Below are 8057 nucleotides of genomic sequence, written 5' to 3' on the forward strand. Positions count from 1 at the left end.
GCCGATTCTGTCTGACACTTCATGGGGGTTTCTGTTGTGAATCACTCTTCTACCAACCATTTCCTGGCATACAAAAGATCCAATGTTCTGTTTGTTATCTTACTGAGTTAATCTGTAGTGTGTTGACACTCATTTACATTGTAAAAATCCAGCCACTGCTGTTGTCCCTACAGTCTATGTATTGTCCCCTCTGGGTGTTTTTATAGGACAGTGGCAGCTTGCAGGCAGTGCCTCATCCTGAGTCATTACGTATCGGCCATGTTGTGTTGCTGGTGGGGCGACGAGTTGTTGGCGTAGCACTGGACTTCAGACCTCATGAGTCACTGGCTGACTCACAGCTCTGTGTTATTGAGACACTATTGTTTTAGCCTTTCCTCTTGCAGTCCTTAATCTAGTATGACATGGTTTCAAAGGGTTGCATGAAAGTTAACCCTGTAAATACTATTCAGCCAGTAAATCATTAAAACTACCATGAAAATATGATAAATACTCCTTGTTTTCTGTTTCTGTGACAAGCAGTGATGGGGAGTCTACTCTGAAAGTATAGTTTACCAAACGACCAATTACTTCACACTGGAAGAAGTTAAGCTACACTAAAGCTATCCTAAAGAAACATATAGTTTACTTCACTAAAGTGACTATGAAAAAGTAGTTCACTACTTTCTGAAAAATTATATGTAAATCTGAAATGTCAGACTACAAATCACAAGAACAGATCACTTTGGGGTCATATGTTAACAATGTGGAATTTAGCCTATTAAACACTATGTTTCAAGTGATATTTTGTTTTTGCAATAAAAAGTGCATAGTTCTTGTAGTTAGATACAGTGCATAGTTCTTGTAGTTAGATACAGTGCATACACATTGTGTTACTTTACAGCTTTATCTAAAATATATTACATTTGTTTTTCTTCAATCTACACACAATACCCCATAATGACAAAATGAAAACAGGTTTTGGGATTCTTTTGCAAATTCATTTTTTTTAAACAATCTTATTTAGACTTCTTGAGGACCTGGAACATCAGCATTTATGGGTTCAGTTACAGGCTCAAAATGGCCAGAAACAAAGACCTTTCTTCTGAAACTCGTCAGTCTATTCTTATTCTGAGAAATCAAGGCTATTCCATGTGAGAAATTGCCAAGAAACTGAAGATCTCGTACAACGCTGTATACTACTCCCTTCACAGAGCAGATCAAACTGGCTCTAACAGTGAAGAGCCGACTCCAGGATGCTGGCTTTCTAGGCAGAGTTGCAAAGAAAAAGCCATAACTCAGACTGGCCAATAAAAAGAAAAGAGTAAGATGGGCAAAAGAACACAGACACTGGACAGAGGAACTCTGCCTAGAAGGCCAACAAACCGGAGTCACCTCTTCACTGTTGACGTTGAGGCTGGTGTTTTGCGGGTACTATTTAATGAACCTGCCACTGTTCTGTGACGGGAGTAGTATGAGATCTTCAGTTTCTTGTCAATTTCTCACATGGAATAGCCTTGATTTCTCCGAATAAGAATAGACTGATGAGTTTCAGAAGAAAGCTCTTTGTTTCTGGCCATTTTGAGCCTATAATCGAAAGTCAAGGGGTCTGAATACTTTCCGTATGCACTGTACACCGTTACATGACAAAAAAGTAAATAACTAATGAAAACACAACCTAGAATTAAATTTAGTTCAACTACCACCAAGCTACTGTAAAATGTAATTAAATGACTAGTTGAACTACATATAGTTTATTACTCCACAACACTGGTATAGAGGTACACAGTTATTGGCTTCTATGGACACTGGCCTTATGTTGGACTTCTGGGGTCATTTCCACACTGAAGTTGTACGTGTGTTGTTTTTCCTTGTACTCAGTATTCTATTCCTCCAGAAGACCTGGATGGATCGGGACATGATCTGGAAAGTTCTGGCTCAGGTTCAGGGGAACGGGCAGAAGGTAATCCTATTCATTGTGTGTGTCAGGGTGTGTGTGTGTCTGTCTGTCTATGTCTGTGGGTTTCACATTTCTTAGTAAACATTTCTGCTTCCACTCCCTTCAGTGTCCAAAGGCTCAGTGAGGTTTACCACTATCTCAACATTTACAATGACAATGAGTGAAGATGACTTAATGTTCAATGCCATTGATGAAGAGGATAAAACCGTCCCAATTATAATGACAGACAACACCAGAAATAAAATATCAGTAGGTCATTTTAGTATTTTAAGAATTGATTAGTCTTTTAAGAATTCACTATGAACAAAATATGTTCTCTCTTGATAGAGGTGAAAAAACGTGTGAATATTCCATCTTTTTTGTGTCTTTAGGAGGACTCAGACTTGACCTTTGACAAAAGGCCTAAGCTAGATGACAACAACGGATCAGCCATTGGCAATGTGGCAAAGAGCGGGGGTCTTCTAGCAAACAAAGAAGCTCTTGCAGGTAACATCCAACTTATTGAGTATATTATTTGGTATATTATTTCCTCCATATCAACTGACAGATGCGCTGAGGTACAAGTAGCCCAACCTTCTTATTCTTCCTCTTTGCAGCTATTATTGCAGGAGGAGTGGTGGGACTGTCCTTGGCTGCCTCCCTGTTAACACTCATGGTCTATAACATGAAGAAGAAAGATGAGGGAGGCTACACTGTCAACCAGAAAAACACATCTAACGGAGGATATCAGAAACCGAAGACCAAGGAGGAGTTTATTGCGGAACTTCCCCTCAAAGACAAAATAATGTCTCAACCCAGCAGATTTGTTTGAAGAGTTCATTTTTGAGAGAAAGAAGTTGGTTGGGTTTGCGCCAGGAGAAAATTCACAGCAGAAAATGCAAACTTGTGGTGTATTCGAGGTTTAAAAAGACGGTAACACTTTACTTGACACCCAGCATCATAACAGATAACATGGTCATAACCATATAATACGTCATAACAGCTGACATAACTTGTCATATGGTCACAACACTGTCATGACACATAATAAACAGCAAAAAAAGAAACGTCCTCTCACTGTCAACTGCGTTTATTTTCAGCAAACTTAACGTGTAAATATTTGTATGAACATAAGATTCAACAACTGAGACATAAACTGAACAAGTTCCACAGACATGTGACTAATATAAATGGAATATTGTGTCCCTGAACAAAGGGGGGGGGGGGGGGGGGTCAAAATTAAAAATAACAGGCAGTATCTGGTGTGGCCACCAGCTGCATTAAGTACTGCAGTGCATCTCCTCCTCATGAACTGCACCAGATTTGCCAGTTCTTGCTGTGAGATGTTACTACACTCTTCCACGAAGGCACCTGCTAGTTCCCGGACATTTCTGGGAGGAATGGCACTAGCCCTCACCCTCTGATCCAACAGGTCCCAGACGTGCTCAATGGGATTGAGATCCGGGCTCTTCGCTGGCCATGGCAGAACACTGACATTCCTGTCTTGCAGGAAATCACGCACAGAACAAGCAGTATGGCTGGTGGCAATGTCATGCTGGTGGGTCATGTCAGGATGAGCCTGCAGGAAGGGTACCATATGAGGGAGGAGGATGTCTTCCCTGCAATGCACAGCGTTGAGATTGCCTGCAATGACAACAAGCTCAGTCCGATGATGCTGTGACACACTGCCCCAAACCATGACGAACCCTCCACCTCCAAATCGATCCCGCTCCAGAGTACAGCATTCGGTGTAAAGCTCATTTTTTCAAGGATACACACGAATCCGACCATCACCCCTGGTGAGACAAAACCGTGACTCATCAGAGAAGAGCACATTTTGCCAGTCCTGTCTAGTCCAGCGACGGTGGGTTTGTGCCCATAGGCGACGTTGTTGCCGGTGATGTCTGGTGAGGACCTGCCTTACAACAGACCTACAACCCCTCAGTCCAGCCTCTCTCAGCCTATTACGGACAGTCTGAGCACTGATGGAGGGATTGTGCATTCCTGGTGTAACTTGGGCAGTTGTTGTTGCCATCCTGTACCTGTCCTGCACCTGTCCTGCAGGTGTGATGTTCAGATGTACCGATCCTGTGCAGGTGTTGTTCCACGTGGTCTGCCACTGAGAGGACGATCAGCTGTCCTTCTTGTCTCCCTGTAGCACTGTCTTAGGTGTCTCACAGTGCAGACATTGCTATTTGTTGCCCTGGCCACATCTGCAGTCCTCATGCCTCCTTGCAGCATGCCTAAGGCACATTCACGCAGATGAGCAGGGACCCTGGGCATCTTTCTTTTGGTGTTTGTCAGAGTCTGTAGAAAGGCCTCTTTAGTGTCTGAAGTTTTCATAACTGTGACCATAACTGGTCCCATGTTTCATGAGTTAAAATAAAAGATCCCAGAAATGTTCCATATGCACAAAAAGCTTATTTCTCGCAAATGTTGTGCACAAATTTGTTTACATCTCTGTTAGTGAGCATTTCTCATTTGCCAAGATAATCCATCCACCTGACAGGTGTGGCAGATCAAGAAGCTGATAAAACAGCATGACCATTACACAGGTGCACCTTGTGTTGGGGACAACATGCCACTAAAATGTGTGATTTTGTCACACAATACAATGCCACAAATGTCTCAAGTTTTGAGGGAGAGTGCAATTGTCATGCTGACTGCAGGAATGTCCACCAGAGCTGTTGCCAGATAATTTTATGTTAATTTATTTACCATAAACCGCCTACAATGTCGTTTTAGAGAATTTGGCAGTACGTCTAAATGGTCTCACAACCGCAGACCACGTGTGGCGTCATGTGGGCGAGCGGTTTGCTAATGTCAATGTTGTTAACAGAGTGTCCCATGGTGCCAGTGGCAACAAACATAATTGCATTTTGTCGTTGGCAATTTGAATGCACAGAGATACCGTGATGAGATCCTGAGGTCTATTGTTGTGCCATTCATCCGCTACCATCAAATCACCTCATGTTTCAGCATGATAATGCACGGCCCCATGTCGCAAGGATCTGTACACAATTCCGGAAAGCTGAACATTTCCCTGCATACTCACCAGACATGTCACCCATTGAGCATGTTCTGGATCGACGTGTACAACAGCGTGTTCCAGTTCCCGCCAATACCCAGCAACTTCGCACAGCCATTAAAGAGGAGTGGGACAACATTCCTCAGGCCACAATCAACAGCCTGATAAACTCTATGCGAAGGAGATGTGTAATGCTGCAAAACCAGATACTGACAGGTTTTCTGATCCACGCCCATACCTTTTTTTAAGGTATCGGTGACCAACAGAGGCATTTCTGTATTCCCAGTCATGTGAAATCCATAGATTAGAGCTTAATTAATTTTTTTCAATTGACTGATTTCCTCATATGAACTGTAACTCAGTAAAATCTTTGAAATTGTTGCATGTTGCATTTGTTTTTATTCAGTGTATATGTCACAACAGGTGTAAATATATGAGTCATATGACAGTGTCATGACCATATGACAGGTTATGACAAGTTATGTCAGCTGTTATGACATTTTATGACATGGTTATGACCGTGTCATAACATGTTATGACGCTGGGTGTCTAGTAAAGTGTTATCAAAAAGGCTTCTAAAGTTTTAATTTCAATTTTTATATATATTTGCCCTTACTAAAAATGAATCAATCTCAACAGATATTTCTTAATTATAATCCACACAATAATTCAGATTTCCTTTTGCTTAAGGTTTATTTTCCTGCTGTGAGAAACTGGTCACATTAAGATCCTACACATGTCATTTCAAGGTTTTTTTTAGAGTAAGGAACAGGTTTATTTAAAATCAAAGTACATTTTGTATTACTGTTCCACATTTGTATTATGTTATCTGTAACATGTGTGTGTGCACTGTGTGGATATTATACACCTTGATGTAATGGACACTTTACATACAACTGTGTTGAATGTAATTAATATAGTGTGGCCTTGAGACTAAAGTCTACCTTGTAGTTGTTTGTCCTATGTCTAGTCCCTTATTGCTTAAATAGGAGCGGAAATTGACCTCCCTAACACAATACACTCCTTGTGTTGTAACAGTGAGAAGCACCTTTATCACAAAGCAGAGCCATATAATAACCATCTATCTCTCTGACTCTGAATCACCGAGGTCATAAATAACTATATTACTACATTTCTGTACCAGTTTCTATGTTTTACCATGCAAAAACACATTTCTAAGATATTTTCACATGTTCATAGAGAAACTGTAGCCATTTTTAAATGTATATTTATAGGTCCATGTGAGTGGAATATTGTTATGTGAACCATAACTGTTGTTCTGCTTATATCTTAACGCGTTTTCTGCACTCATTAAAAATAGCATACAAGTGTCTGCTAAATTAGTATTCAGTCTATGCAGTGATGGAAAAAGTACTTAATACTTGATTAAAGGTAAAGATACCTTAATAGAAAATGACTCAAGTAAAGGTGAAAGTCACTCAGTAAAATATTACTTGAGTAAAAGTAAACAAATATTTACTGTAAATGTAATTGCAAAAATATATAATATATAAATATATAATTAAGTATCAAAACTAAAAGTATGAATAATTTCAAATTCCTTATATTAAGCAAACCAAACAGCATAATTGTATTTTTTAAATTTAATTTACAGATAGCCAGGGGCACACTCCAAACTTGGAAATAATTTACAAACTAAGCATTTGTGTTTATTGAGTCCGCCAGATCAAAGGCAGTAGGGATGACCAGAGATGTTTTCTTGATAAGTGTGTGAATTTGACCATTTTCCTGTCCTGCTAAACATAAAAAAATGTAACTAGTACCTTTAGGTGCCAGGAAAAATATATGGAGTAAAAAGTACATCATTTACTTTAGGAATGTAGTGAAGTAAAAGTAAAAGTTGTCAAAAATATAAATACTAAAGTACACATACTACCCAAAAATACTTAAGAAATAGTTTAAAGTATTTTGACTTAATTACTTTTCACCACTGAACAAATTGCCCTGATAACACATTGCTGCCTCTGACTTCAGAGTTTGTCTTGAAAACCTTGGTCTCACTATTGCTGTCCTGCCATCTAGGGCTCAAAGTAGGAATAATCTGACTGGATCTCAGTTGAATTTGTCACATGTAATACCCTTAGTCTGGCATACATGGTCTTTGTGCTACATACAGTCAGTGCCTTCAGAAAGTATTCATGCCCCTTGACTTATTACACCCATCTACACACAATAATTAATTATGACAAAATGAAAACATGTTTTTAAAAATGTTTGCAAATGTACTGAAAATGAAAGAACATAACATGATGCAGCCACCACTTCGCTTGAAAATATGGAGAGTGGTACTCAGTAATGTGTTGTATTGGATTTGCCTAAAATTTAGCACGTTGTATTCAGGACAAAAACTTGATTGCTTTGCCACATTTTTTGCAGTATTGCTTTAGAGCCTTGTTGCAAACAGGGTGCATGTTTTGGAATATGTTTATTCTATACAGGCTTCCTTCTTTTCACTCTGTCAATTAGGTTAGTATTGTAGAGTTACTGCAATGTTGTTAATCCATCCTCAGTTTTCTCCTATCACAGCCATTAACCTCTGTAACGGTTTTACCATCACCCTTGGCCCCATAGCGAAATCTTTGAGCGGTTTCCTTACTCTCTGAAGAGTAAGAAAGGACGCCTGTATCTTTGTAGTGACTGGGTGTATTGATACACCATCCAAAGTGTAATTAATAACTTCACCATGCTCAAAGGGATATATTCAAAGTCTGCTTTTAAATGCCCTTCTTTGCGAGGCATTGGAAAACCTCCCTGGTCTTTGTGGTTGAATCTGTTTGAAATTCACTGCTCGACTGAGGGACCTTAGAGATAATTGTATGTGTGGGGTACAGAGATGAGGTAGCCATTAAATGCAACTCATTATGTGACATGTTAAGCACATTTGTACTCTTGAACTTATTTAGGTTTGCCATGACAAAGGAGTTGAATATTTTGACATAAGACATTTCAGCTTTTCATTTTACATGAATTTGTAAACATTTCTAAAAACATCACTCCACTTTGACAATATGGGGTATTGTGTGTAGGCCAGTAAGACAAAATCTCATTTTAATAAATTCAAAATTCAGGCTGAACATAGCAAAATGTGGAAAA

The 8057-nt window shown here is 39.5% G+C and overlaps 1 protein-coding gene across 9 annotated transcripts in view; it reads left to right on the forward strand.

Moving 5' to 3' along the window:
- Positions 1–2986, forward strand: part of LOC109900549 (pumilio homolog 2) — a 31734-nt gene extending 28748 nt beyond the window's left edge. For all 9 annotated transcript variants that reach the window (XM_031836939.1, XM_031836940.1, XM_031836937.1 and 6 more), the window contains exons 24-27: positions 1858–1939; positions 2043–2185; positions 2308–2422; positions 2533–2986. The gene's annotated coding sequence lies outside the window, so the exon portion shown is untranslated. The remainder of the gene's footprint in view (positions 1–1857; positions 1940–2042; positions 2186–2307; positions 2423–2532) is intronic.
- Positions 2987–8057: the final 5071 nt, after the last annotated feature.

This window comes from Oncorhynchus kisutch, linkage group LG12 (genome assembly GCF_002021735.2).
Source record: "Oncorhynchus kisutch isolate 150728-3 linkage group LG12, Okis_V2, whole genome shotgun sequence".
Lineage (NCBI taxonomy): Eukaryota > Metazoa > Chordata > Actinopteri > Salmoniformes > Salmonidae > Oncorhynchus > Oncorhynchus kisutch.